Genomic DNA, 7,324 nt, shown 5'->3' with positions numbered 1-7,324 from the left:
ATCATGTAATAAGACACAAATATAAATAAAACATAAAGCTTAAAAATAAAAAAATAGGAAAATAATTAAACAAGGAAATTAAGGAATAAGTCCACCTTAGTGAGGGTGACGTCTTCCTCTTCTTGAAGAACCAATGGTGCTCTTGAGCTCCTCTATGTCTCTTCCTTGTCTTTCTTGCTTCTCCCTCATAGCTCTTTGATCTTCTCTAATTTCATGGAGGATGATGGAGTGCTCTTGGTGCTCCACCCTTAGTTGTCCCATATTAGAACTTAATTCTCCTAGGGAAGTGTTGATTTGTTCCCAATAATTCTGTGGAGGAAAGTGCATCCCCTGAGGCATCTCAGGGATTTCATGGTGAGGAATTTCCTCATGCTCATGCTGAGGTCCATGATCTCTTGTTTGCTCCATCCTTTTCCTAGTGATGGGCTTATCCTCTTCAATGAGGATATCTCCCTCTATGTCAATTCCAGCTGAATTGCAGAGGTGGCATATGAGGTGAGGAAAGGCTAACCTTGCCCAAGTGGAGGACTTGTCAGCCACCTTGTAAAGTTCTTGAGGTATAATCTCATGAACTTCTACCTCCTCTCCAATCATGATACTATGGATCATGATGGCCCAGTCTATAGTAACTTCAGACCGGTTACTAGTAGGAATGATTGAGCGTTGAATGAAATCTAGCCATCCCCTAGCCACTGGTTTGAGGTAATGCCTTCTTAGTTGAACCGGCTTGCCTCTTGAGTCAATTTTCCATTGAGCTCCTTCCTCACATATGTCTATGAGGACTTGGTCCAACCTTTGATCAAAGTTGACCCTTCTTGTGTAGGGGCGTGCGTTCTCTTCCATCATTGGCATGTTGAACGCTAGCCTTACATTTTCCGGACTGAAATCTAAGTATTTCCCCCGAACCATGGTAAGCCAATGCTTTGGATTCGGGTTCACACTTTGATCATGGTTCCTTGTGATCCATGCGTTTGCATAGAACTCTTGAACCATTAGGATCCCGACTTGTTGAATGGGGTTGGTGAGAACTTCCCAACCTCTTCTTTGAATCTCAAGTCGGATCTCCAGATACTCATTCCTTTTGAGCTTGAAAGGAACCTCAGGGATCCCTTTCTTCTTGGCCACAACTTCATAGAAGTGGTCTTGATGGACCTTAGAGATGAATCTCTCCATCTCCCATGACTCAGAAGTGGAAGCAATTGCCTTCCCTTTCCTCTTTCTAGAGGTTTCTCTAGCCTTAGGTACCATGAATGGTTATGAAAAAACAAAAAGCTATGCTTTTATCACACCAAACTTAAAATGGTTGCTCGTCCCCGAGCAAAAGAAGAAAGAAAAAAGTAGAAGTAGAAGAAAAATGGAGGAAAGGGAGAGAGAGATGGTTTCGGCCAAGGGAAAGAAGAGAGGGTTTTGTTGTATGAAAATGAAGAGGGAATGAGGGGTTTATATAGGAGAGGGGAGGGGTTTAGGGTTCGGCCATTTAGGGTTGTGTTTGGGAGGGAAATTATTTTGAATTCAAAGGTAGGTGGGGTTTTTGGGGAAGAGAGGATGGATGTGATTGGTGAAGGGGTGAGAAGAAGTAGGTGGGGATCCTGTGGGGTCCACAGATCCGAAAGAAATCCTGTGGGGTCCACAGATCCTGAGGTGTTTGAGGATTTCTCATCCCTACACCTTTTAGACGTGTAAAACATCCCATATATGCAATCCTGGCGTTTAACGCCAGACTGCAGCATGTTTCTGGCGTTAAACGCCACTTCCTTGCTTGTTTTGGGCGTTCAACACCAGTCCATAGCATGTTTCTGGTGTTGAACGCCAGTATGGTGCATGTTTCTGGCGTTAAACACCAGTCTGATGCTTGCTTCTGGCGTTTAAGGCCAGCTTTCCTCTGAGTGCAATCCTGGCATTTAAACGCCAGACTGCTACTTGTTTCTGGCGTTTAATGCCAGTTTCATGTTCTGTTTTGGCGTTAAACGCCAGCCAGATGCTCCTTACTGGCGTTTAAACGCCAGTAAGCCCTTCCTCCAGGGTGTGCTGTTTTCAATGCTATTTTTCATTCTGTTTTTGATTTTTCAGTAGTTTTTGTGACCCTACATGATCATCAACCTAATGAAACATGAAATAACAAAGAGAAAATAAAAAATGATTAAATAACATTGGGTTACCTCCCAACAAGTGCTTCTTTAATGTCAATAGCTTGACAGTGAGCTCTCATGGAGCCTCACAGATATTCAGAGCAAGGTTGGAACCTCCCAACACCAAACTTAGAGTTTGACTGTGGGGGCTTTGGTTGACTCTGCAGGGAGAGAAGCTTTTCATGGTTCCTCTCCATGGTTACAGAAGGAGATCCTTGAGTTTTAAACACAAGGTAGTCCTCATTCAGTTGAAGGACCAACTCTCCTCTGTCCACATCAATCACAGCCCTTGCTGTGGCTAGGAAGGGTCTTCCAAGGATGATGGATTCATCCTTATCCTTCCCAGTGTCTAGGATTATGAAATCAGCAGGGATGTAAAGGCCTTCAACCTTTACTAACACATCCTCTACTAGTCCATAAGCCTGTTTTCTTGAGTTATCTGCCATCTCTAATGAGAATTTGGCTGCCTGTACCTCAAGGATTCCCAGTTTCTCCATTACAGAGAGTGGCATGAGGTTTATCCCTGATCTAAGGTCACATAGAGCCTTCTTAAAGGTCATGGTGCCTATGGTACAAGGTATTAAGAACTTTCCAGGATCCTATTTCTTCTGAGGCAATCTCAGTTGATCCAGATCACTTAGTTCATTGGTGAGCAAGGGAGGTTCATCTTCCCAAGTCTCATTACCAAATAATTTGGCATTCAGCTTCATGATTGCACCAAGGTACTTGGCAACTTGCTCTTCAGTAACATCTTCATTCTCTTCAGAAGAAGAATACTCATCAGAGCTCATGAATGGCATAAGGAGGTTCAATGGAATCTCTATGGTCTCTAGATAAGTCTTAAATTCCTTTGGTTCCTCAAAGGGAAACTCCTTATTGATCTCTGGACGTCCCAGGAGGTCTTCCTCACTGGGATTCACGTCCTCTCCCTCCCTTGTAGGTTCGGCCATGATGATCAGTTCAATGGCCTTGCACTCTCCTTTTGGATTTTCTTCTGTATTGCTTGGGAGAGTACTAGGAGGCGTTTCAGTGATTCTTTTACTCAGCTAGCCCACTTGTGCTTCGAAATTTCTAATGGAGGACCTTGTTTCATTCCTGAAACTTAGAGTGGCCTTAGATAGATCAGAGACTATGTTTGCCAAGCTAGATGGGGTCTGCTCAGAACTCTCTGTCTATTGCTGAGTGGATGATGGAAAAGGCTTCCTATTACTAAACCTGTTTCTTCCACCATTATTAAAGCCTTGTTGAGGCTTTTGTTGATCCTTCCATGAGAGATTTGGGTGATTTTTTCATAAGGGATTATAAGTGTTTCCATACGGTTCACCCATGTAATTAACCTTTGTTGTTGCAGGGTTCTCAGGATCATAAGCTTCTTCTTCAGAAGATGCCTCTTGAGTACTGTTGGATGCAGCTTGCATTCCATTCAGACTCTGAGAAATCATATTGACTTGCTGAGTCAATATTTTATTCTGAGCCAATATGGCATTCAGAGTATCAATTTCAAGAACTCCCTTCCTCATAGGCATCCCATTATTCACAGGATTCCTTTCAGAAGTGTACATGAACTGATTATTTGCAACCATGTTAATGAGTTCTTGAGCTTCTGCAGGCATTTTCTTTAGGTGAATGAAACCACCTGCAGAATGGTCCAATGACATCTTTGATAGTTCAGATAGACCATCATAGAATATATCCGGAATGGTCCATTCTGAAAGCATGTCAGAAGGACACTTTTTGGTCAGTTGCTTATATCTCTCCCAAGCTTCATAGAGGGATTCACCTTCTTTCTGTCTGAAGGTTTGAACATCCACTCTAAGCTTACTAAGCTTTTGAGGAGGAAAGAACTTGGCTAAGAAAGCCGTGACCAGCTTATCCCAAGAGTTTAGGCTATCTTTAGGTTGAGAGTCCAACCATACTCTAGCTCTGTCTCTTACAGCAAACGGGAAAAGCATAAGCCTGTAGACCTCGGGATCAACCCCATTGGTCTTAACAATATCACAGATCTGCAAGAATTCAGTCAAGAACTGAAAAGGATCTTCAGATGGAAGTCCATGAAACTTGCAGTTCTGTTGCATCAAAGAAACTAATTGAGGTTTAAGCTCAAAATTGTTTGCTCCAATGGCAGGGATTGAGATGCTTCTTCCATGTTAATTGGAATTAGGTGCAGTGAAGTCACCAAGCATCTTCCTTGCATTGTTATTATTTTCGGCCATGTCTCCTTCTTTTTCAAAAATTTCTGTCAGATTTTCTCCAGAGAGTTGTGCTTTAGCTTCCCTTAGCTTCCTCTTCAGAGTCCTTTCAGGTTCAGGATCAGCTTCAACAAGAATATTCTTATCCTTGTTCCTGCTCATATGAAAAAGAAGAGAACAGAAAATAATAGGGATCCTCTTTGCCTCAGTAGAGAGAGGTTCCTTTATGTGAGTAGAAGAAGAGAAGAATATGAGAAGGAGAAGAGAAAAACTCGAACACAGAGAGGGAGATGGGGTTCGAATTTTGAGTGGAAGAGAAGTGTTAGTAGATGAATAAATAAATAGAAGGAGATTAAAGATAAGAAAGGAATTCAAAAATTAAACAAAATAAGATAAGAATATTTTAAAATTAAATTTAAAATTCGAAAATTAAAATTGAAATTGAATTAAAATTAAAATTAAAAATAATTAGTTAATTAAAAGGAATTTTGAAAAAGAGAGAAGGGGTTTTTGAAAATTAGAGAGAGTGAGAGTTAGTTAGGTAGTTTTAAAAAAGATATGATTGAAGCAAAAGGATATGATTGATTGAAAAAGATTTGAAAATCAAATTAAAAAGTTAAGTGGTTAGAAAAGATTTTGAAATTGATTTTGAAAAGATGTGATTGAAATAGAAAAAGATATGATTGAAATTTAATGTGAAAAAGATTTAGAGAGGAAATAAAAAAAAAGATTTGATTTTGAAACTTAAAGTTGATTACTTGACTAACAAGAAACTAAAAGATATGATTTTAAATTTAAAAGATTGAACCTTTCTTAATAGGCAAGTAACAACTTTGAAAAATTTTGAATCAAAACATTAAATGCTAATAAAGTTTTTGAAAATTAAGAAATAAAATAAGAAAAAGATTTTGAAAATTAATTTGAATATTTTCTAAAAAATGAAAAAGATTTTGAAAAATTTTAAAAAGGAATTCGAAAATATGAAAAGAAAATTGAAAAAGATTTGATTTTGAAAAAGATTTTGAAAAAGATAAGATTTTTAAATTGAAAATTTGATTTGACTCATAAAAACAACTAGATTTTAAAAAATTTTGAAAAAGTCAACTCAAATTTTCGAATTTGATGAGAAGAAAAAGGGAAAGATATTTTTTTTATTTTTGAATTTTTAATGATGAAAGAGAAAAACAACAAAAAGACTCAAAACATGAAGATTATGGATCAAAACACATGATGCATGCAAGAACAATATGAATGTCAAGATGAACACCAAGAACTTATTTTTGAAAGATTTTCAAGAAAAGAAAACATGCAAGACACCAAACTTAAAAAAAAAATTATTCTTTAGACATTAATGATTCAAGAATGCATATGAAAAACAAGAAAAGACACAAAACAAGAACATATGAAGATCAAACAAGAAGACTGGCCAGGAACAACTTGAAGATCATGAAGAATGCAATGCATGAAATCTTTGAAAATAATATATATATATATATATTTAGAAAACTAGAAGGATGCAATTGACACCAAACTTAAAACTTGACTCTAGACTCAAACAAGAAACACAAAAATATTTTTGATTTTATGATTTTATAATTTTTTTTTATTTTTTGAAAATTAATCGGGAAAAACGAAAAAGAAGAAATTATTTTTTTTCGAAAATAAGAAATAAAAAGCTTAAAATTAAAATAAAATTACCTAATCTGAGCAACAAGATGAACCGTCAGTTGTCCAAACTAGAACAATCCCCGGCAACGGCATCAAAAACTTGGTGCACGAAATCGTGATCATTCCTTCCTTGGTAATGGCGCTAAAAACTTAATATGCACGTTCATGTTCTTAATTCTGTTTCACAACTTCGTACAACTAACCAGCAAGTGCACTGGGTCGTCCAAGTAATAAACCTTACGTGAGTAAAGGTCGATCCCACGGAGATTGTCGGCTTGAAGCAAGCTATGGTCACCTTGTAAATCTCAGTCAGGCGGATTCAACTGATTTTATGAATTGATAAGTAAAAGATAAATAAAATATAAAATAGGATAGTGGTATTTATGTAATTCATTGGTGAGAATTTCAGATAAGCGTATAGAGATGCTTTCGTCCCTCTGAACCTCTGCTTTCGTGCTGTCTTCATCCAATCCTTCCTACTCCTTTCCATAGCAAGCTGTATGTTGGGCATCACCGTTGTCAATGGCTACTTCCCGTCCTCTCAGTGAAAATGGTCCAAGATGCTCTGTCACGGCACGGCTATTCATCTGTCGGTTCTCGATCATACTGGAATAGGATCCATTGATCCTTTTGCGTCTGTCACTACGCCCAGCACTCGCGAGTTTTAAGCTCGTCACAGCCATCCCTTCCCAGATCCTACTCGGAATACCACATACAAGGTTTAGACTTTTCGGATCTCAGAAATGGCCATCCATGGGTTCTAACTTATACCACGAAGACTCTAATATCTCGGACTCGGTCCCCTGTATTAGATATCTAAGAGATATCCATTCAATCTAAGGTAGAACAGAAGTGGTTGTCAGGCACGCGCTCATAAGTTGAGAATGATGATGACTGTCACGATCATCACATCCATCATATTGAAGTGCGAATGAATATCTTAGAAGTGGAATAAGTTGAATTGAATAGAAAAATAGTAGTACTTTGCATTAATCTTTGAGGAACAACAGAGCTTCACACCTTAATCTATGGTATGTAGAAACTCTACCGTTGAAAATACATAAGTGATAAAGTTCAGGCATGGCCGAATGGCCAGCCCTCACAAAGTCTAAGATAGCATAAAACTGATCAAAAGATCTCTACAAAGATAGTAAAAAGTCCTATTTATACTAAACTAGTTACTAGGGTTTGCAGAATTGAGTAAATGATGCAGAAATCCACTTCTAGGGGCCACTTGGTGTGTGCTTGGGCTGAGCATTGAGCTTTACACATGTAGAGGTCTTTCTTAGAGTTGAACGCCAGTTTGTAACCTGTTTCTGGCGTTTAACTCCACTTTGC

General features: G+C 38.3%; 1 non-coding gene across 1 annotated transcript; it reads left to right on the top strand.

The window, feature by feature from the left end:
• Positions 1-3,841: 3,841 nt before the first annotated feature.
• Positions 3,842-3,949, top strand: LOC148545614 (small nucleolar RNA R71). The gene has a single exon (XR_015900958.1). It is a non-coding gene; the product is annotated as a small nucleolar RNA R71 (small nucleolar RNA).
• The last annotated feature ends 3,375 nt before the right edge of the window (positions 3,950-7,324 follow it).

The sequence above is a fragment of the Arachis ipaensis genome, chromosome B9, assembly GCF_059453495.1.
Source record: "Arachis ipaensis isolate K30076 ecotype BB chromosome B9, ASM5945349v1, whole genome shotgun sequence".
Taxonomy (NCBI): Eukaryota; Viridiplantae; Streptophyta; class Magnoliopsida; order Fabales; family Fabaceae; genus Arachis; species Arachis ipaensis.
The sequence above is the reverse complement of the archived record's forward strand: the minus strand, read 5'-3'. Positions and strand labels throughout refer to the sequence as shown.